Here is a 24,359-nt window from a genome sequence, read left to right as displayed (position 1 = left end):
TGAACTTCTCAAAAGCACACTCCTCAGACGAATGAACAACGAGGCAATGACATGGAGCCAGGATTCAAATTCTACATCTGCTTGAACTTGGCAAGTAATCCTGGGGAAATGACGGATGTGGTACCGTGTTTATCACATATTTTGTTTCCCCAAATCTTTCACATAGAGCATGCACTTTGGGCAGGTGCTTAAACCAACTTTAGTTTCATAACTGAAAAGTTTTCCTTTAACGCATCTCTGCGTTGTGCTGTGCTCGATCATGCTGCCCCCTGCTGGTCATCTCAGGTCAAGGTGATCCTATGTAAATGTATGGTCATCTAGACGTTTCCATACAGTGTCTGTGAGAGACACATGCCTGTTGCTTTTGTTTCAGTAGCAGTCTGAAGAGTTCCTTCAACCAAACTAATCTATTGATGTCCAGATGTTCCCATCTATTTTCATTGCAAAAATCCTCCCTTATCATGAAGAACATCTTTACACACTGTCAGCATCCGGACAGTTAATTTCTCCAAAGATTCAGCAGAGATACTTTGCTGTGCCTCTTGCCACAGTTGTTCTTCACTAGTTCACTGGAGTCTTTCTTTCTTTTGATGCAGTTCATCTCAGAGCAGTTCAGTGGGATTGACGTGAGGTAACTGGGCAGGTTGTTCCATTATGATATCACTCCAGACGACTGTTACAAAACTCAGACATATGCTTCAGCTCATCGTCTTGTTTCGCCTTCAGTCCAGACGAAATTGGTGTTGAAGTATGGGATTGTAGCCATGTTGGTCTGGAATAAGTCTCCAACCTCCAAACAACTCCAAACCATTAAGTTTCTACCTCCATGTTTGAATGTAAGTGTCTGCTAAGATCTTTTCTCTATCTAGTGTAGATTATCGCCCAAATCTTAAATGTTTTTGGGACTGTCATCTGTAGTGTGTACAGGTTTTTGTATCTTTTTTATTTTATTACTTTTTTTTGAGGTACTGGCTTTTGACTTGAACTTGTCTCAGTCTTGATTGTTGGTCTCACTAATGCCTAAGGGTTTTTTCTATTTGTATGTACACTTGACAAGAATTGTTGTTCTAGAACAACATACACTGCTGTAGAAAGCAGTCTAATTATTGGTTTGATGAATAAATAAATAAAACTAAAACAGACAGGGACGTGAAAAGGTTTTTGTTAGTTTCGGTTTTGATCCTGATTTGGCCATTGAGCCGAAGACACTGTAAATATTAACTCAATCCAGGGATCTAAAAGCAGTTCATACCTAAAAATCTAGATTCTTTTTTCCCCTATTCTTATAATATATTGTATTTTTCAGGAAGGGCTGTAGATAAGACAATCCGTTTGATGTCTGTAATCCCAGATCCTAAATCCTAGGTCTTGACTTAAATCTTGAATAGTCTTATACTTGAACTTCTTTTTGACCTTGGAGGTCTTGACTATTGCCCTACCAAAAATACATGTTACATAACTGTGATTTTTGGACAAGTACTGCCCTAAGGTCGGTGGATGGAGCCCACATAGTTTGCAAATGGAGCACTCAGGAAAATGCCTGGGGTCTAGCAGGAAGCTCTGTGTCTCTGAGGACCTGGGTTACAGGGTTCAGAGAGAGCTCTGTGGCTCTCTACGCCTCCGGGCAGGAACTGTGTGTACACCATGAAAACAATTCAGCTGGTACTTTTGCTTGCATAATTTACTTCACAGAGCAAGCGAATAAAGAAATTGATACTTTTGAGAGAAAATGACAAAAGATGAGATGTAATAGATATATTGTGATGTCTGGCTAATTGCAAAGCATTGGCAAAAAAAAGCAAAAAAAAAAAAACGCTTGAACGATATGAATGTCAGCAATTTGCACTGAAGATCCGGCCACCATTGGAGATTTAGACAGATTTAATCTGTTTGTCTTGAAAATGAATGGCAGTAAAAGCAATTAACCGCCCCTAATGCAGTTGTTTTTTGTAATTAATGATTTTGTTTTTGTAATTACATACAAGAGAAAAGCTGTGGAGCATAAAGTATCCATGAGAGAGAAAGAAAGAGAGAAAGCAAAGAGATGAACTGAGACCGAGATGAACCGAGACACTGAACAGAATTAACACGCATCACGCAACTTTGAACGGTTTGAAATACGCAGAGGAATTCGTCTGTGTTTTGTAGGCGCTAACGTCTTTCTTAATGAGGAGGAGTATTAAAGTCCTCGTGATGTGTCTTTGCGAACTGTGATTTGATTCCCTAAGTTGATGTTTTTTCCCTACAGGAGGTCAGAGTGACTCTCTGCTGAAACTCGATAGTTGCTTAGCGAACAGCGACGAGTTTAACAAGAGTCTCCTTTGAGCCGTGAAGGATTTCTCACCGCAGTCTTCACCCACTCTTGTCCACTTTAACCAGGAGGATAATTTAGCGACAGATTCCCTGTATTGTGGGAGTTTTGTTATAAATGCTTGAGCCGAGGTCGGGCTTTAGAGGCGCTGATGGTGACAGAAAGCCGCAGGGTTGTCACATGGTGCCATCTGACGTGTCTGAGTGCCAGATAAGTGATATTACCCCTGGCAAAAAGTATGGAATCACACCTCTCAGAAGATGTTCATTCAAATGTTTAATTGTTTAGAAAAAAAAACCAAGCACATATATGCCACAAAACAATTTTCACTCAACAAAACAATATTCTGGCTGTATAAAACACTTAAAAACAACAAAGAAAGATAACTATAGTCAATTACAAGTGTTTTACAGATCAAACAGAGGAAAAAATATGGAATCACACAAATCTGGGGAAAATTATATGAAATCAGCAAAATAAAAACACTACTAGTAGTTTGTTGCACCACCTCTGGCTATTATAACAGCTTGAATTCTCTGAGGCATGGATTTAACTAATGACAAACAGTATACTTCATCAATCTGTCTCCAGCTTTGTCTTATTGCAGTTGCCAGATAACCCTTGCAGGTTGGAGCCTTCTCGTGGACCATTTTCTTTAATTTCCACCACAGATTTTCAATTGGATTGAGGTCCGGACTATTTGCAGGCCATGCCATTGACATTATATGTCTTTCCTGTAGGAATGTTTTCACAGATTTTGCCCTATGGCACGATGCATTATCATCCTGAAAATGATGCTACCATCACCAAACATCCTTTCAATTGATGGAATAAGAAAAGTGTCCAAAATCTCAACATAAACTTGTGCATTTATAGAAGATGTAATGACTGTCATCTCTCCCATACCTTTACCTGACATACAACCCCATATCATTAATGATTGTGGAAATTTGCATGTTTTCTTCAGGCAGTTGTCTTCATAAATTTCATTGGAACGGCACCAAACAAAAGTTCCAGCATCATCACCCTGCCCAATGCAGATTCGTGATTCATCACTGAATATAACTCTCATCCAGTCATCCACAGTCCAAGATTGTCTTTCTTTAGCCCACTGGAACCTTGTTTTTCTGTTTAGATGTTAATGATGGTTTTCGTTTGGCTTTTCTGTATGTAAATCCCATTTCTTTTAGGCGATTTCTTACAGTCCGGTCACAGACATGAACTCCACTTTCTGCCCATTTGTTCCTCATTTGTTTTGTTGTGCATTTTCTGTTTTCAAGGCATATTGCTTTAAGTTTTCTGTCTTGGCGCTTTGATGTCTTTCTTGGTCTACCAGTACGCTTCCTTTTACAACCTTTCCATTTGATTTGTACTTGGTCCAGATTTTAGACACAGCTGACTGGGAACAACCAACATTTTTTGCAACATTCCGTGAAGATTTACCTTCTTTGAGAAGTTTGATAATCCTCTCCTTTGTTTCAACTGACATCTCTCGTGTTGGAGCCATGAGTTATGTCAATCATCTTGGTTCAACACATCACTAATGTGTGCAAGCACTCTTTTTTAACTGCAGACTAATTAGCAGTTGTAATCAGATACAGGTGTTTGTTTTAGAAATGCAAAGTGCATGGTGATTCCATATATTTTTCCTCAGATTTGTGTGATTCCATATTTTTTTCCTCTGTTTGATCTGTAAAAACAGTTGTAATTGACTATAGTTATCTTTCTTTGTTGTTTTTTTAAGTGTTTTATACAGCCAGAATATTGTTTTGTTGAGTGAAAATTGTTTTGTGGCATAAATGTGCTTGTTTTTTTTTCTACACAATTAAACATTTGAATGAACATCTTCTGAGAGGGGTGATTCCATACTTTTTGCCAGGGGTTGTATTACTGCCTCGTAATGGAAAAGCGCCAACAGCCTGATAAACACTAAAGAAGCAGAAACTCGCCAAACTCCGCCCTCGTTCAAATAAATACATTTGCACTTTTTCCAGACATCTTTATCCAGAGAGACTTTTAAACCTTATGGACCAGGCTATTGGGACATCTGACCTTATATGTGGTTCTTCTCCAAACTGTTACAACAAAGCTGGAGTTACACAATCGTTTCTGACGTCTTTGTATGCGGTTTAATAAAATCTTTCCATTCACTTGAATTAGGAAACCCAAACCTGTTTCAGCACGGCGATGCCCCTGTGCACAAAGCGAGCTCCATGTAGATCTGGTTTACATGGTTTGGAGAGGAAGATCTTAAATGGCCTGCTATAGAGCTCTGATCTCATCCCTGCTAAACTGGTATGAATGTGAACGCTGACTGCACCCCAGGTTTCCTCACCTACATCAGCACCTGACTTTACTAACACACTTGTGGCTGTGGAACACAAATATCCATAAGCACACTCCAAAATCTAGTGTAACATCTTTCCAGAAGAGTGGAGGGAAATATAAGAGCAAATTGGCACTATAGGTGGAATGTGATGATCAAAAAGCACATACCATACTTACACTTACTGTAAACTTTTGCCAACGTAGTGTTTTTAATCCTATTCATACAACTAAGCTTATCTAATGGGTCAAGGGGCCTTGCTCAGGGGCCCAGGAGTAGCAGCTTGGTGGGGTTGGGATTTCTTACAACCTTTGGATCCCACCTCCCCATCCACTACATTTCAACCATTTTTTTACCAGCTGTACAGTAAAGCAGAACCCCGAACTGTAGAAATTGTAAAGAGCATTTAACTGGCTTAAAGTACAAGAGAAGAAGAATGTTTCCGAAGCTAATAACATGTTGATGTTCTTAACACTAAGGGAGCAGTACACCAAGCTCTAAAACCCTGATTCTAATTTCAGAAGCATTTTTAATAAGCACACATTTGTGTGACTCTCTCGGCTTGCACGTAGCATTTTGCTAATGTAGCTGAAGCGGTGCACCATCTCAAGTACCACAGCATGGCTCTTCAATTACTCCATTTTGAGGGAAGAAAATTACAGCTTCGTGGGTAGCGATTGTGGCTTAAAAGTGGCCGATATTCAAAATGAAAGTTACTTTCAACCCCGAGCAGATTAATATTCTCACTTTTCATTATAACGCTCATAGCTGATGACACAATCCAAACAGGATATTACCAAATGCCATTCCAGTATCGATCTATAGAAGAGCTAACGGATTTATAATCCTGGTAAATATCAGTCGATGCTCTTGATCTGAGCTTTTTCCTGAGCAACGCAGCGCCGAGGCCAGGAGCCGATTCCCTCTCCAGGTCATCCGCTGGCATCTGGCTGAAGCTCAGGGATCAATTAAACCATTCGAACTGTGGGCCTGAGAGGATGACTGTTCCATTTCAATTATAGACATCATTATTTATGATTTGCCAACTCCAGCTTCAGAGCGCTGCAAGATCAGTCACAAGGCAAGGGTGAAACAATCGATAGCGTTCAGCGGCACGTATCGGAATTTTTCTGACATCCAAATAATGGTGACTGCTGTAATATACTGAACAAACCCAATTAAATAATCCCAAGCTTGCATTGGAAAAATGCCTTCTCTCTTATAAATACACAAATGTTCTGATTTAAGATCGACAATAAAGAGACCGGTTTATAAAAAGCCTTAACGGGAATGTTGAAGGTGATATACTGTACAATGAAAAGTTCTGTCCTGGTTATGGTGGTGGTGCATCCAGAGCTTTACAGCAAACATTAAATATCATTTATGTCCTGATTTCCAGACCGTTCATATTTTATTAGGTACTGAAACATCTTTCAGGAGACTTTGACAAATAAATGTGTTCTTTTTTCATACCCATATGACAAAAACTGGCTTAAAAACTGCTTTAAAAAAAAAAAGCCATTTAAGATGACAGATTCTGACTGGTTTAACAATTTTGCATTCAAAGACGTATACAGTAAACTGATGCTGAGATGCAAGCAGAACATTTAGAGAAGAATAAATGATGAAAAACTCTGTAAACTCTACTGTAACTCAACTACATGCTTTGTGTACTTCCTCCACTGCTATCAGAACAGTTAGATTGGTTTTCCTGAAACTCACTGCTCTGTAAAAGCCTCTGATTCTATTTTTATCATTTTATTATTAATAATTTTTTAAATCTAAACATTGTGTTCTGAGTTACTGGAACAGTATTAGATTTAAACCAACACAGCACACTTTATATCTTTTAATTCGCTGATTATGAAGGCCGACTCTTGGAAGGTTAATTGTAAAAGGTTGGTGTTGTACAGAGCTGCACTGAATGTGTAATTATGAAGTGACTTCTGGGTTTTACTTTAGCAGCAGAAGAGCAGTGCTGGTGTCCTCTTTACCTCATCTGATCTGTGTTCTTAATTACCATCTTCAATTCATCATTTATTTACCAGGATGGACCTGCTTAACCTCCACACCTTCCAGCACAAACCGATTCAAAACGACTTCGGGTTTAAAGTAGGACCAGACGGGCAGAAACCAAACCTCAGCTACTAAGTGAAGAGATTCCTGAAACCCATTTATGTCCTGCTGTCCCAAAAATATTCCAATTAAAATGTTAAACTTTATTAAATTAATATTTACCTGTCCAATGTTTACGTTTAGTAGTGCAAATGTACACAGATTTAATAGCTGCCCTTCTGTCACATGAATGTGATCAAACAAAGTTACCTTTTAAGTTTCATCACCTTCCGGTTCTAATATCTCTAACACTTGCACCAAATCCACCGCATAGGTTTGTATTACCTTTATTACTGACTGCTTCAACTTCAGGTTCTTCATCTCATCCTCAGCACAAAGCCGTACTCAGGCGGTGCTCAGTGTTCTTCAGCATCTTCTGAGATACGTTTGATCCCTAAAGCATCCTGCTGCGCTTTTTATATAACCACTAAACCTCTTTACAGCTAGCATGCTAATCCCAATCATTCTTAGCATTGATAAGCGTTTGTTCATCCTCGACTCACTTGCTGTTCATACCTGTGAACCCTAAAGGCTTACACTTCACAATAACATGTGTCCAGATAACTGCTGCTGTAATCATAAACACTGTCCTGATCTCATCCCAGGTTTCCTCACCTACATCAGCACCTGACTTTACTAACACACTTGTGGCTGTGGAACACAAATATCCATAAGCACACTCCAAAATCTAGTGTAACATCTTTCCAGAAGAGTGGAGGGAAATATAAGAGCAAATTGGCACTATAGGTGGAATGTGATGATCAAAAAGCACATACCATACTTACACTTACTGTAAACTTTTGCCAACGTAGTGTTTTTAATCCTATTCATACAACTAAGCTTATCTAATGGGTCAAGGGGCCTTGCTCAGGGGCCCAGGAGTAGCAGCTTGGTGGGGTTGGGATTTCTTACAACCTTTGGATCCCACCTCCCCATCCACTACATTTCAACCATTTTTTTACCAGCTGTACAGTAAAGCAGAACCCCGAACTGTAGAAATTGTAAAGAGCATTTAACTGGCTTAAAGTACAAGAGAAGAAGAATGTTTCCGAAGCTAATAACATGTTGATGTTCTTAACACTAAGGGAGCAGTACACCAAGCTCTAAAACCCTGATTCTAATTTCAGAAGCATTTTTAATAAGCACACATTTGTGTGACTCTCTCGGCTTGCACGTAGCATTTTGCTAATGTAGCTGAAGCGGTGCACCATCTCAAGTACCACAGCATGGCTCTTCAATTACTCCATTTTGAGGGAAGAAAATTACAGCTTCGTGGGTAGCGATTGTGGCTTAAAAGTGGCCGATATTCAAAATGAAAGTTACTTTCAACCCCGAGCAGATTAATATTCTCACTTTTCATTATAACGCTCATAGCTGATGACACAATCCAAACAGGATATTACCAAATGCCATTCCAGTATCGATCTATAGAAGAGCTAACGGATTTATAATCCTGGTAAATATCAGTCGATGCTCTTGATCTGAGCTTTTTCCTGAGCAACGCAGCGCCGAGGCCAGGAGCCGATTCCCTCTCCAGGTCATCCGCTGGCATCTGGCTGAAGCTCAGGGATCAATTAAACCATTCGAACTGTGGGCCTGAGAGGATGACTGTTCCATTTCAATTATAGGCATCATTATTTATGATTTGCCAACTCCAGCTTCAGAGCGCTGCGAGATCAGTCACAAGGCAAGGGTGAAACAATCGATAGCGTTCAGCGGCACGTATTGGAATTTTTCTGACATCCAAATAATGGTGACTGCTGTAATATACTGAACAAACCCAATTAAATAATCCCAAGCTTGCATTGGAAAAATGCCTTCTCTCTTATAAATACACAAATGTTCTGATTTAAGATCGACAATAAAGAGACCGGTTTATAAAAAGCCTTAACGGGAATGTTGAAGGTGATATACTGTACAATGAAAAGTTCTGTCCTGGTTATGGTGGTGGTGCATCCAGAGCTTTACAGCAAACATTAAATATCATTTATGTCCTGATTTCCAGACCGTTCATATTTTATTAGGTACTGAAACATCTTTCAGGAGACTTTGACAAATAAATGTGTTCTTTTTTCATACCCATATGACAAAAACTGGCTTAAAAACTGCTTTAAAAAAAAAAGCCATTTAAGATGACAGATTCTGACTGGTTTAACAATTTTGCATTTAAAGACGTATACAGTAAACTGATGCTGAGATGCAAGCAGAACATTTAGAGAAGAATAAATGATGAAAAAACTCTGTAAAACTCTACTGTAACTCAACTACATGCTTTGTGTACTTCCTCCACTGCTATCAGAACAGTTAGATTGGTTTTCCTGAAACTCACTGCTCTGTAAAAGCCTCTGATTCTATTTTTATCATTTTATTATTAATAATTTTTTAAATCTAAACATTGTGTTCTGAGTTACTGGAACAGTATTAGATTTAAACCAACACAGCACACTTTATATCTTTTAATTCGCTGATTATGAAGGCCGACTCTTGGAAGGTTAATTGTAAAAGGTTGGTGTTGTACAGAGCTGCACTGAATGTGTAATTATGAAGTGACTTCTGGGTTTTACTTTAGCAGCAGAAGAGCAGTGCTGGTGTCCTCTTTACCTCATCTGATCTGTGTTCTTAATTACCATCTTCAATTCATCATTTATTTACCAGGATGGACCTGCTTAACCTCCACACCTTCCAGCACAAACCGATTCAAAACGACTTCGGGTTTAAAGTAGGACCAGACGGGCAGAAACCAAACCTCAGCTACTAAGTGAAGAGATTCCTGAAACCCATTTATGTCCTGCTGTCCCAAAAATATTCCAATTAAAATGTTAAACTTTATTAAATTAATATTTACCTGTCCAATGTTTACGTTTAGTAGTGCAAATGTACACAGATTTAATAGCTGCCCTTCTGTCACATGAATGTGATCAAACAAAGTTACCTTTTAAGTTTCATCACCTTCCGCGGTTCTAATATCTCTAACACTTGCACCAAATCCACCGCATAGGTTTGTATTACCTTTATTACTGACTGCTTCAACTTCAGGTTCTTCATCTCATCCTCAGCACAAAGCCGTACTCAGGCGGTGCTCAGTGTTCTTCAGCATCTTCTGAGATACGTTTGATCCCTAAAGCATCCTGCTGCGCTTTTTATATAACCACTAAACCTCTTTACAGCTAGCATGCTAATCCCAATCATTCTTAGCATTGATAAGCGTTTGTTCATCCCTCGACTCACTTGCTGTTCATACCTGTGAACCCTAAAGGCTTACACTTCACAATAACATGTGTCCAGATAACTGCTGCTGTAATCATAAACACTGTCCTGATCTCATCCCAGTGCTCTTGATCACTTATCGTCCTTTCATCACACCTTTAATACACATTCAAGCAAAGGTTCTTCAGCCAGATACATACTTGATCAAACGTATTAAATGATGTTTAATGCTACAATCAGTACCACCATTGTCAAGTCCAAGACCAGGACTAACCCCTAAAGCACAAAGGGTTAAGGGCTTTGGTCAAGGGCCCAGAAGTGGCAGATTTGCAAAACCAGGACTTGACTCACCCCGACCTTACATTCAGTAACCCAGAGGCTTAGTCTACATCTACACTAATCCAGATAAAAACTATAATTTTCATTGTTGCTCATCCACAATGAAATGCACACGTTCCTGTACGCATGAGAAAGATGTAAGATGCATCGTCATTTCGCTAACTGAAAACGCCGTCTCAGTGTGGACGGAAGGCCAATACAAGAGAAAGACATGCGTTTTGAATGAAAATGTATTACAGGCTTTTATTTTCATTACATAAAGTTCATGTGCATGGAAACAGAAAAGATAGCAAACATTCCAGTGCAAGATTCTGAAACGCTTGTACTGTTTAAATGTATTAAATATCTGAGTTCTTGTGATTTGAGTTTTTTTCAAGGTTTCTTTGGGTGATTTATTACTTGGTGTCATCTGGACATCACATGCTTTTCTGTAAGAAGTCAGAATCGGATGGTCCCTGTATAGGTTTAAACAATTAGAAGAGCATTTAAGTGACTATCATTAAAGAAATATGTGGATTTTTCTGACCTTGGTCTCGGTCAAACTTGATGTCTGTTTTTCACGTTAAGCGTAGCACCTGGTTGCGTTTGATATTTCAGCTTATCAGCTTGACGCGCTTCACCGCTGTGCGTCAAGTCGGTTCATTCTGCTCAGCTCGGTTCTGCTCAGAGCGATTGGAGTTCTCCACAGTTGGTGTCACCTCATTGCCATCCAGCTCCACGGCGTATCTGTGCTCACTCAGCTTGGAGCTTTGAACAGCTCAGAAGCTCTACAGCTTAAGGCTTGTGGTAGTTCACTGCTGGATATCTGGCCGAATTTGAGCAATGAATTACTGATATGAGCACAGATACACACATCCTTTTTTCTGGCTCTTCACCCCAGCGTCTTTAAAATAATAGACTGATATAACAGTTTCACTTTATATCCAGAAACTCCATGTTCACAATCTGTGATTGACAAACACTGATTCCCTTCTTGTCCTTTTAATCTTATAATAATAAGATCAAAATTGTAACCAATTCAACGCTATATTTTTGTCTATAACTCTATAATGACAGCAGATTGCACTATTTTGCATTACGATACGAGCAAAGTGTCGTACTGTCACTTCATGTTGCAAACAGATGGAGAAGTACCAATTTGTTCAAAGAGATTAAACATGCATAATTCATGGCGTTTTGACAGATTTTGCGCCGGCGCTAATATTATTCTGCACTCTTTCTCTCCAGAAAAGCATCCTAATTTTAAAAACATTATTATTTCTCTGGCGGTTGAACGTATCTGCACTTGATTCGGAAAAAGGAAGGGGGTTGCGGCGTCTCTTCGGGTTCTGAGTGGCAAACGTTGTCGTGTCACATCTCTTAGCCGAAGTCCATTGGCTACATGCGTCGTTTTATTCGAGGTCGTTTGTTTGTTTATTTATTTATTTATTTGTCTCCGAAAGTCCTTGAGTGTGCTTCTGTTCTCTTGCCACTGCAACACACTTTCGGTCAGACTTCGCCTCTGTTGCCATGGTTACACCGGCAGCGATTTTACTTTTTTTGCGATCGGTGCGACAGGAAACACATCTGTGAGAAATGAGGAGTGATTCGGGATCGTGGTGATCGTTACGTACATTTTAGAAACTAATCAAAAGAAGGAAATGAAATTACCAGAGCCGTGTTGCATGTCTGAGTGATTAATTCTTTGCTCCCGAGTGCGGGACTAAGGAGCGCCTCTAACGAGTTATGTTTATTCAGTTACAGAAATGTGAAAAGAGGGTTTTTCTTTTCTTTTTCTTTCTCTCCATGGTGAAGATGCTCACTCTTTTCAATGTGTAAAAGTAGAAATAGCAACCAGCTTTTTGCTATTCTACATGGGTGACATATAGACATTTTTTTTCCGTAATTTTTAAATAGTTTTACAAAATGTCAAAAACGTTGAGAAACAGAACAGGCATGGAAACACTAGTTTAGATTCACCGATACTGATTACAAAGCACCGATTCTCTGGTTTTAATTTAAATACATGGAACGCTACTGATAAGAACTAATTTGCAAAAACTGCAGCTCAGCCACTGATTCATAATTACTCATTTATACACATCAGTTTACAGGAACTGATTCACGAGCACAGCAGCCTCACCTTCTTTACCTCAACAATTCAATACAATACACAAAAAAGTATTGGGACATCCGACTTTTATAGACATGTGGTTTTTCCCCAAACTGCTAACACAAAATTGAAGGCAAACAATTGCATAGGATGTTTTTGAATAGACAGACAGACAGACAGACAGACAGACAGACAGACAGACAGACAGATAGATAGATAGTATAAAAAAGTATTAGAAATGTAAACATAAGTGATTTGTGCACGTTTAAATATTAAGGTATTACACATTAAAAGTTTTTATACAGATTATAATTGCCAATAAATAAATTCGGTGTAAAAGTCGTGAATTGTATAAACATAAGTATGTGGAGTACAAAAAGTTTCAAGCGTTTACTGATGGTGTTTCATGGTGTTCATCTCTCTAATGGCTCTGGGGTAAAAATTGTTCCTGAGTCTGTTTGTGTGATGTAAAGGATGTGAAGCATCTATCTGAGGGTAGAAGGTCAAACGTATGGTGTCCTGGGTCTGTTGGGTCTTTCAGTGTGTTGTTCGCTCTGCTGTAGTTCTTCCAGGGAGGGTAATAAGCAGCCGGTTATTTTTTGGGAGGTTTTTGATAAACCTATAAACTGCTATAAACGTTTTGGATGCAGAAGCATGACATTTTCCCTTCAATTGAACTAAGAGACCCAAACCTGTTCCTGCATGACAACGCCCCTGTGCACAAAGCAGCTCCATGAAGATCTGCTTTTCATGGGTTGGAAGTGTGTGGAAGATCTCCTACTATCAAACCTATTGAACACCTTTGGGATTAATGTGAATGCTGGCTGCACCCCAGACCTCCTCACCTTCTCACCTACATCACTACCTGTCTTTACTAACACCCTGTCATTAAATGAGCACAAATCTCCACAAAATCTAATGGGACATCTTGCCAGAAGAGTATTATCCATCCATCCATCCACCCATCCATCCATCCATCCATCCATCCATCCATCCATCCATCCATCTAAACCAGTGGTGAAAATCTTCAAATTCCTGCATTTATTTAATTTTTATTATGAATGTGTGAACACACAGAACTCTCAGAATGTTCCTGATTTTGTTGATTCAGTAGTAAACAGACAGTAGTGAACTCGATCAGGTTAAGCCTGAGAGAATTGGTCAGCTGTCAGGAGCAAAAAGAATATCAGGGGTTATGACACTCATTTTGACAATAAGATAAGTAAATTATGCAGCGCTTCGCTCTACACTCTACTCTACCGCATCGGCGGTGTGATAGCGATGTCATTATTCACATGATGAGGTTATTCTGTCAGATCTAATGAGAAGCCAGAAATGTCATTAAAATGGATCGGAGCGATTCGTTTACCGTGACATCATGAGAAATGCTTTCAATTTGTTGGGAAAACAAATGAGACTGGAGTCGGGGATGTTTTTCAGCCACTTCTGAAATAAACTCGCAGCTGCGATCGATGACAAACGAGGAAGACCGTCGTTACGTTCGGCGACGCAGGACGGGTTTTCAGATCAGAAACTTCACGAAAATGTGAACTTTTTTTTTTTTTTTTTTTTTAAATTATCTTTTATTATTTTTAAACATTTTTTTATGATTTAAAAAAAGAAAGAAAACACTCAGCTCTTCCTGTTCTGGAAAAAACAGTCAGTTACAGTACATTGTGCTGAGATGGAGTCAGCGTTCCTATTTTAACATTGATTAGATTCCTATTGCAGGATATTCTATTTCTTTTTATACCTTAAAAATTGTGCAGCTGCTTTATTTATTTAAATATACATTTTCCTTCATTTCTTTTCGACCAATTATAGTTATATATAGTCATAGATAAGTCACGGATTAAGCAAATGGCAAAACCATGACAAAACATGGACACTGGAGATCCTTCTTTATTGTTACATCATCACCTTTTAACAATTCCACAATTACATGTGTATAAAACCGTATTCGACTGAGTGCATTAACATAAACCTGTGATTTATAACTGGAATAATGTCCGAGCTGCTGATTTTAATAATGAATCAAGAATTTTCTGACCAATCAGGTTCAAGAATTCCACCTGGAAGTGAACAATACAGATTCTACTTTACAGTCTCGTCAACCAAAGTCTCCGTTATTACAATAAAAATCGATGAATGAATCGAGATTTGCGTTTAGCTGGTTATCTGTTTATAAATAAATAATATTCATATTAATTCGTGAATTCTAGGATTTTATTGCTCATGAATAGCGAGACTAAGAAAAAGAGAGATTCATGGAGAGAAAGCTACAAAGCGAAAAGAAGAGAGAGAGAGAATTTCTGGGACTAACTGGACTGCAGGATCTTTCTGTGCAGATCCTGTAAATGCAGCATTTAGTCTCATTGAGACAAATACATTAAAATATGCTTATCCCATTATAAAAAGTGCCGTCCAGATGTTACAGCTGCACAGCTGGGCAAGCACATTCAACCTGACACAGGCGTTTTGCCCAACAGGCCTCCGGAAGATGAAATTCAGCCGGTTCATTGTATTTCCCGAAGCGTAACAGACGGCCACGCCGGTGCTAATCTGCATTGCCATTTGCCTTTGGTCTGGACGTGTGTGTGTTCATATAACACACCTGGTGTCTGTTCAACATCCATAACAATGCAGAAGTTTCTGTTTCATATTTTAATCTGGAATGGTAATTCTAAAGAAGTGTGGCGTATAAATCCTGACTCCATCACCTCTGTTCATGGTGTTTCATTCAAACTTCATGCAGGAACCCGATCTTCATGTACATGTGATCATTATCCAAATGTATTTTTATGCCAAAAAGGTGCTAAAAAGACGATTCAAAACCTTAAGCAAGCATGGCTTGTGAGAAACCATGCAGATGTCTGTTATTTTGATTGATGTTTTGTGGATGTGTGAAAAATCCTATATGGGAGCACAGTGAGCATTTCAACATGACAAATCTCAGCTCACGCTAGTCTGTTTAAGCTAATCTGTCAACCACGCTAAAGCAGGATGAAAGAAATCTGGCCTGTGAGGAAATATGGCTATGTGCCACTGTAATGGCATCTCAGGGCAGATTAGACCATCATGCACACCTGACTGCCTGCAGGATGTTAGCAGGTGCCAAACACACACTCACACAGAAAAAAAAGTACTTTACCTTCCACAGGAACCATTTATTATTAACATGAAATGCTGCCGAGGCGACACGGTGATGCAGCAGTAAGCACTGCGGCCGAACAGCTCCAGGTTTGATCCTTAGCTCTGGTTACTATAGTGTCTGTGCAGGGTTTCTCACATTTATATCACATCAGCGTGAGTTTATTCGGGTTCTTCGGGTCTCATTTCACCTCCTGAACAACATACCGGGAAGTGTATTGGATATTCAATTGCCCCAAGGTCTGCATGAGGCTGCACTGCACTGGCGTCCCGCCCAGAATGTATTCCTGACCTGCCTCCAGCTTTCCGAGGATTGGTTTCAGATCCCTCACAACCTCAACCTGGATAAAGTAGATACTGAAGTTGTTTTTGAGGCTTTTCAGTGATTTAAGCCTGTTCAGGGAAATGTCATACATTTTCTTTCCGATTCTTTCAGCAACGTGGTGCTGATTTAGAAGGACCAGCTTGAACTTGTTTAGGGTTAGGGTTAGACCTACTTAAAATTCAGAAGGACCAGCTTAAAATTGTTTTATAAGATTTATCTCTCTGATTGTAGGCAGTATATTTCCCAAGGTGGAGGTCTGTAGTTGGTTTAGATCAGTTTGATCTCCCACCAAGTTCCATTTTGGGTCTATTGCTTGTTAATACTGTATGTAAATCTCTCCTCCTGGTCAGTTTTGGAACATCTCTTGCAGATTACAGAATCTAGTGATAATTCAGCTGTTGGTTTTCTTGAACACTGCATGTCGGAGATGAAAATATGGATGCCTCAGAATTTCCTCGGTCTAAATAGTAATATGAAGTAATGCTTATCGGTTTATGCCATCAAACTTATAAAACTGGATTTTGGACCTTAACATTTTTACAGTCAAGAATATGTGATTTTTTACACAGATTTTTTTATTTTTATATTGTAATGTTTTGGTTGTTGGGGTTCCAAAATCTACTATAAACAAAAGCATTGGTTTCCTGTTAGGTTTTAGATTGAGTTTAAAATTCTTACGCTGACTTTTAAGCCCTTCGTGTGGATTCTGTCTAACTGTCTACACTCGAAGGCGTGATCTCCGCTCATCTGATTCTGGTCTTTTATTTGTTTCTCCTACACGTTTATGACTTTTTTTTCCTACTATATGCACCTAAACTTTGGAAATCTCTCCCCATGGAGAATAGACAGGATAATATTTTAGTGTTTTTATATTTGCTTTTAAAAATTGCTTTTTCAGGCTAGATTTAGCTTTTTTTTTTTTTTTCTTGTGATGTTTATATTATTATTATTATTATTATTATTATTATTATTATTATTATTATTATTATTATTATTATTATAAATGTTTTATTTAAATTGTAATTGTTTTTATTACCTGTGTTTATGCTCGGAAAGCGCTTTGAGATGCAACTTTTAAAGGCGCTACATGAAAAAAAGTTTATTATTATTTTTATTATTATTATTGATGTTACAGCTGATGGACCACAACTGCATGCAATAAAATGCACCATAGGGGAGAGAGTTTTAGTCAAACATTAATTCAAATAGAGAACAGATTTACTGGAAGACTTTTAATGATATTAGAATCATTCAGTGTTTTTTTAAACACCTACACACCAAACAATGAAGAAGCAAATCTCATTTGTGTCATATATGAAACGACTTGCTGAATTTGGTGTTTACTGATTTTAAACACTGACCTGATATATATATATATATATATATATATATATATATATATATATATATATATATATATATATATATATATATATATATATATATATTTATTTATTTATTTATTTAAGTGACTTTTAATCACAAAAAAAATACATGATTTATGATTTATTTATTAAATACAATTTGGTGATGAGGATGAGGTTTCTTTTTGAGTTTGGTTTCTCTCAAGGTTTCTTCCTCATGCCATCCAAACTGAATAGAATTTACTTATCAAGTAATTTAAGTCCCTGTGATTGAGCGGTTACTATAGAAATCTTACTATAGATAAAGTTTCGAGACTACAGGTATTAGTTTCTATTCTGACCCACGTGCGTTACCACGTCTTCATTTTCATCACGAACAGCAAACGTGAAATTGTATGTGAAACTGAGACGTTTAACGTACGTTTGACAAACAGCAATGCTGCAACGAGTCGTTCCAGGTGTTGAAGGACAACAGCAACTTGTGCATGATGATCCTCGGAGAACGTTCCACACAATCTCACTACTCGCCAGATTTGGCTTCTGCAGACTCCGCCCTCTTCCTGAAGGTGAAAATGAAACTTGAAGGTTGCCGCACTGACGCTGTTGTGGAGATCTGTCGTGAATAGCAGACGTTGCTTAACACACTTCAAAAACAAGACTTTCAGGACACATTCCAGAAGAAGACTTGGAGCTGCATTACTGTAAATGGGAAATATTTTGAAGGTGATCGTGTAAAAACGTAGATAAATAAAGTACTTTATTGTAAACAAACGAGTCTTCAAACTTTGTCATACTTTGTTTCTGAATAAGTGCTGTAAGAGCTGCTGTTTAAGTTTCTGGCCAATCAGAATTCCACAGCGCTGTGGGATATGACATGGAGAACCTCAACAACCCGAGCTCAGAGAGAATAAATGTAGGGATTTGTGTTATTCTGTCTGGGATAAAAGGCAGGTGAGATCTTTAAGCATTGTCCTGGATGTCTTCAAAAGCAATCGCTAGCCAGAGAGAGAGAGAGAGAGAGAGAGAGAGAAAAGAGAGAGAGAGAAAGAGAGCGAGAGAAGGTGGATGAATCAAAACATGTGATTCCAGCCAGGATGCTTGGAAACTCATCAAAGTGAGCCAGGAGGGATGAAGAACCTGAGCTGTGTTTAAACTCTGTCAGTTCAGTCGGACAAACCCAAGTCCCACTTTACACAACAGCTCTGTAATGAACTCGGGTCAGGGAGAGTAGAGCTCCTCGGATCGGAGAACTTTATTGGCAAAGGGATTGGAGAGGTTTATTACAGTAATCCCACAGTCATGAATAAAGGACGTGCAGAAGAGGATAAGAATCAGCTTAAAAGTGAGGCAATGTTCATTTCTTCATCCATACGCATTAATTCTAACATCGTATGACAGATGGAAGTCAAATTTCATCGGACTCTGGACACACTGGACTCTTTCAGAAGGGTGTGAGTTCAAGTCCCTGGACACTTCCTTCCTGTAATGCCAGAAGTATAAAAAACTAAGATGAAAAGAATTCTAAATGCTGAAATCTGCCAAATGCCATAAAAACAAGGCATTAAAAAAAAATATCTGTTTACAAGAAACTTTACACATGATCACCTTTGAAATAGTTTCCTTGTACAGTAATTCCGTGCTCACAGTCTTCTTGTCTAAGCATCTTAAGCACCTTCTGCAATTTGCACCGGATTTCCAAAACGGTGTAAAATCTCTGACCTTTGAGCTTCATCTTCATCTTCGGGAAGAGAACAAAGTCCACAGGAGTGAAATCTGGTGAGTAGTGTGGGTGTGGAAGTGAGATCATGTGGATTGTTCTCAGACGATCATCATGCAGGAGTTGCCGTACGGTTTTGACATTTTTTGGCGGTTGAGCTCGTTGAAGGTCTTCCTTATGTCAAACATATGTCATGTCAAACGTCAGTGTGGCAGATTTGCAGAGTTCCACGCAGAATCTCACGTTTGCTCTTTGTTCTAACTCGCTGTCCATGATGAAATCGCAGATGTGGGAACGCACGTGGGTCCGAACAGCACCAGTTACACCGTCATTCTGCAAACTTTTTAATACCTTCTCATATATATAAAATGTAGTAAATCAACATATCCTATTTAACCCCAGCGGTTCCTCCTGCACATGGTCTGATGTTTCCTCAATTTTAGTTTAAACTTACAAATACTTTCCTCAGAAACAGAAGAAATCGTGGTTTGTACTCTTCCTGTCACAGTATGCGTCTTTTAAAAATTTGTATAGAGAAGAAAATTAGGGAGAAACTGCACTTTTTTGGATAGAAGTTTGTGGACACCTGACCATATTTTTTGTATGTGCTCCTTTTCTACTAGATTTTGAAGTTTGTGGAGATGCATTCAGCAATAACGGTGTTAAAGTCAGGTTCTGATGTTGATTTATACCAAAGGTGCTCAATAAGTATAGAGCTCAATTGCAGGACGACATCAACTCCATCCCATGGAAAGCAGATCTTCATCGAGCTGGGTTTGTGTACAGGGGCACTCCCAGTTCAAATTAAGACAAATTTTCATGCTATAGCATCCAAAGACTTCAACTTTGTTAGGAAATTTTGGAGAAGAACCACTTGGTCAGGTGTCTGAATACATATGATTTATATCTATTTATTTATTTGAATCCTGGACATTCCACGCTCCTAAAACAATAATTACAAGCAACTTTTTACATTTTATAGTGAGTGTATGAGTAAAGACTGAATTTGTATCATTTCGATCTTCTCACTGATCGATGCTTATCACCAAAACAGCAAATGTAGAAGTTTTATGGATTTAAAACATAGTGTATAAAACTATTAAACATCGTCAGACAAATCTCTTATCCTATATATTGTCTTCAGATGTGCCTCTGTAGACCTTTCCAGGCGGAACTGAGCTTGTTGCATCAAAAAAGAACCAGGACACAACAAGTTGGAGACCTGAGCTGGTGTGTGGGTGTGCAGTTACATAAATAATGTGGTCCAAAGCCCTCTGACATCTCGAATGAAAAGACAAGCATTTGATTAGATTTCTGTCTGCAGCAAAAAAGTCGCCATTGAGTGACCCGAGTCAGAAAGTTACATGAAAGAACTTCAGGAAAACCAGCAGTCTCTGAGTTACTGGATGCTCTGGGAGAAGATGTAAGGATGGTCTCAGGGGGCATGTTAGCTGTGTCTGGGTAACTGAGAAGGGAAAATTGTGTGAGTATGGAATTAACAACAATTAGAATGTAATAATGGAAAGAAATGCTGATTCTAATTAGGTGTGATTATGCTAATGACCAGACCAAGAGATCTGGTTGTATTTAATTATTTAATAATTGATTAAATAATTAATTAATAGGTATTATATTGTTAGTTGGATATATGTAGGACATGAACTGACCTTGATTAACATTTCATGTGTATTTGTGTGTCTGAGAGACAAAGAAAGAACTAACTAACTAACTAACTAACTAACTAACTAACTAACTAACTAACTAACTAACTAACTAACTAACTAGCTAACTAACTAACTAACTAACTAACTAATGAACTCAGATTACACCTGGTGGTCAAAAAGGAAAATTGCACTCTAGATGCTTATTGAGGCAGGAATCATGCTGCTCAAAGGCTCAAGAAGAGTGACTAAAAGCAGAAATGATTACAGGGTTGGCAGGTTTTATCTAATAAAACTGCATACATGTTATTTCTCTGTAAAATACAAAACATATGGCAGATAATTTAGGATTAATAAACCTCAATATAATATATAACTTGAAAAAAATATATCTCAGGTTTTTTCATCCACGTTGTAGACTGATTATTATTCAAAAGATTTCCCAGCAACCAAACTCCAGACTCTGTAGACAACCATGTTCTCTAACAGATATTATCACTCTCAGGGCTTCATTCTTGATTTCTTTCTGACCTTCATGAGCAGTATATAGTGAGACTTCGCTGAGGGGGGTGAGATCTACCCTCTGGCCACCAAGGACCCCTTTATCCAGTCCTCCAGGGCGACAGATCTTTATTTTTTTATTTTTACACTGGGATATTCGCTTGCTGTGTTTAAAGGCCGGTCATAATCCTGTCTCTTCTGGACTTCTGGTTTGTGCTCCTCTGGATTGTATCCTTGTTTTGGATTGGATTTATTCAGGATGAGGTCATCACACAACCTCCAGATCAGCTCAGTAAAAATCTAGAAGAAGAATTTTATTTATTCTGCTTATTTTATTTATTATTTATTTATCTTTTACATATAAATCACCCTATTGTTTTAGCCACTCGAGCACTCTTAATTGGTTAAATTAGCAGTGTAGTGTTTGGATGCGTATCTGAGAGATATATTTATCTGCATATGAGTGGGAAACACAGGTGTCCAAATATGTTTGTACATTAGGCATTTGGAAGTAGTTTCAGACAAGCTGCTTTATTACTGCTTCTTATTTCTAGATGTTGTTTTTTTATTCCCTTCCTTTGATTTTTGATTAAGACCACATGAATACGGATCTGCAGCTTGGTGCACGTGTGGAATTTGGACTCTAGAGTCCGACTTTAAATCACCTGTACTTCCTCTGCAAATGTAGCAGTAAATGTAGCCTGTTTTTTAAAACCGTATCCACACACACACACAGACACACACAGACAGACACAGACACACACACACACACACACACACACACACACACACACACACACTCATTGGTAAGCCCTAGGCAGGTGACCTATTTTTAGGCTGGTGTAGGTAGTGCACTATCGAGAGAGAGAGAGAGAGAGAGAGAGAGAGAGAGAGAGAGAGAGAGAGAGGACAGAGAAAGATAGTGATAGAGAGACAGCAATGCCATCCTCGGTCCATTCATGTCCAGCTCCCTGCAGTGGATTAATTACCCTGTGTGGGAACCTGAGCCGCCTCTGTGAGCGACACACTCCATCCTCCAGCATCAATTATACATTTTTCTGTCTCTCCATTTAATTTGCACACAAGTCACCGGCTCCTGAAAAAAAAAAAAAAGCTCAGAAAGGACGGAAATCCGATCTGAACACACACACACACACACACACACACACACACACACACACACACACACACACACACACAAAGAGACCGAAAAATAGAGCAGCAGGTTATACACGCTCCTGAGTGCACACACAAACACAAGTGTGTGTGTGTGTGTGTGTGTGTGTGTGTGTGTGTGTGTGTAGTGAGTAAAGCCCTACTGCTCCCAGATGACAAATTAATTCAGCTCCGATGTGCTCATGCAGCGGAGGAAGATGTGATCTCTCTCGGCTTCTCCACCGACTCACAAGATTTCAATGCAAACGTTCGCATTATATTTTTATATATTTTTATATCGATTTATTTATTTTCTTTGTGTTTTGACATGTTCGATCACAGGAGGTCAGACAGGACGTACCAAGTGGACCCCACACAGGTAGGTCACATGATCTAGTACTGGTGTGGCCCTTTCTTTTTTTTTTTTTTTTTTTTTATCAGATGAATGAATGAATAACTTCCTTGATGGAATTCTGGATTCTGATTGGTCGAGAGGTGTGGCGGATACAAATCTTAGGTTTTAATATGTAATTTTTTTTTATAGTAACAGCTCGTTCACACAATAATCTGATTAATTGAGTTTTCTGTCAGGATCGATGTATTTATGTAGCGTTTAGGGAAGGAGTCTCAAGTTTCAGTGGTTTGTCACAAAACTGCTGTATTTTTTTATAAAAGTTTCTGCATGAAATCCGACATTACGCTTTACAGTTTCAGAAAACCACATTTTTTTTAGGACATTTCACATCATTATATGTTGATTAACTGGATCATTTTTAATACAGTTTTATTTGATTGTAAATAGAACAAATTGCTACAAATTGGGAAACATTTCCTGCTATTAACGATGATTCTGCTTAATTACATCACCCAATGTTAAAGATCTTTGAGTGTTCAGGGATCTTTCTTGAACATCATATAGCAACATTTAATATTTGTGTCTTTAGAACCACACAATTTATACGTTTAATAGGATTGGATCTCTATAGCAGGAGATCTTCCACATCTTCCAACACATTTAAAGCAGATCTTAAATGGAGCTGGCTTTGTGCACAGGGACACTGTCATGCTGAAACAGGTTTGAGTCTCCTAGTTCAAGTAAAAGGAAAATGTAATGATCCTGTATCCAAAGACATCATCAACATGTGTCCAGGAGAACTGGTGCAATTAAGTGTTCATCAGAGCTGAGAACAACCACCCAAAGAGAAAAAAATATTCATCCTCTGTTTTGTTAATTGCTTGTTAAATAGGCATTAACCCTCTGAACTTATCCTCTGCTGAACAATAGGGAGGCTGAAGAGCTGAAAAAAACACAAAGCCTGTTTTTTTCTTTTACTCCTACACCAGTTTAAGCACCGTAGAGGAACATGTTCAAGTTTCTTCAGAACCTGATCATAACTTAATTTACTGGATTGGGCTTCGACTTTTTATTTGTTTTCTGGGGACACTTCCTGTTACCAAACTTCCTACAACTTTAGAACTTCCTGATTGTCCTTAATATCTCATTGTCTTATCAGTGGCACATAAAGCAGCTCACAATCACTAGAGTGTCTCTGAAAGCACAAATAATTTCAGCTGTCAGAGATTCGTTCGCTCACTCTTTTTCAGCATCGTTCAGCACACTGCATTCCCTGTTTTCCTGTAAACCTGTGTTTCTGTTTTCATTTATCTCTCTTCTTGCTTTGCCCTGGTTATGTGGTTTGTCGGTTGCCAAATTACATTCTTGATTTTGGATTTGGATGGTGAGATTCACTGATTCACTTTGAAGCATCGACATAAAATCAATGATGCGATGCATTGATTTAAGAAAGTGTGCGTCAGATACAATTTGTATGGTGATGCATAGTTTTTAAGATATTTGCATCAGTAAAAAAACATGGCAGAGGTAGAGCTGCAGGGTGTTGTTCAGGGCAGAGTGATCAAAGAAAAAGAAGAAGGAAAAGATTTTAATTAACAGGAGCGACAGGAAGTCTATTAAGGTGCCAATCATAACCGTTGTGTGGGTAAATGATAATCAGACTCACATGTGAAAGGTGAGACAGAGGTGTGTGTCTGCTTCAGAAAGTGATTTGACTCTGATTGATCGATTGAATGAAGCA

General features: G+C 38.5%; 1 protein-coding gene across 2 annotated transcripts in view; it reads left to right on the top strand.

Moving 5' to 3' along the window:
* Positions 1-24,359, top strand: part of lingo2 (leucine rich repeat and Ig domain containing 2) — a 232,002-nt gene that overhangs the window by 109,367 nt on the left and 98,276 nt on the right. Inside the window, exon 4 of one of the 2 annotated variants that reach the window (XM_046850347.1) lies at positions 22,606-22,642. The exons of the other annotated variant lie outside the window; for it this stretch is intronic. The gene's annotated coding sequence lies outside the window, so the exon portion shown is untranslated. The remainder of the gene's footprint in view (positions 1-22,605; positions 22,643-24,359) is intronic. 2 annotated transcript variants of the gene reach the window in all.

The sequence above is a fragment of the Silurus meridionalis genome, chromosome 5 (genome assembly GCF_014805685.1).
Source record: "Silurus meridionalis isolate SWU-2019-XX chromosome 5, ASM1480568v1, whole genome shotgun sequence".
In the NCBI taxonomy this organism is placed as follows: domain Eukaryota; kingdom Metazoa; phylum Chordata; class Actinopteri; order Siluriformes; family Siluridae; genus Silurus; species Silurus meridionalis.
The sequence above is the reverse complement of the archived record's forward strand: the minus strand, read 5'-3'. Positions and strand labels throughout refer to the sequence as shown.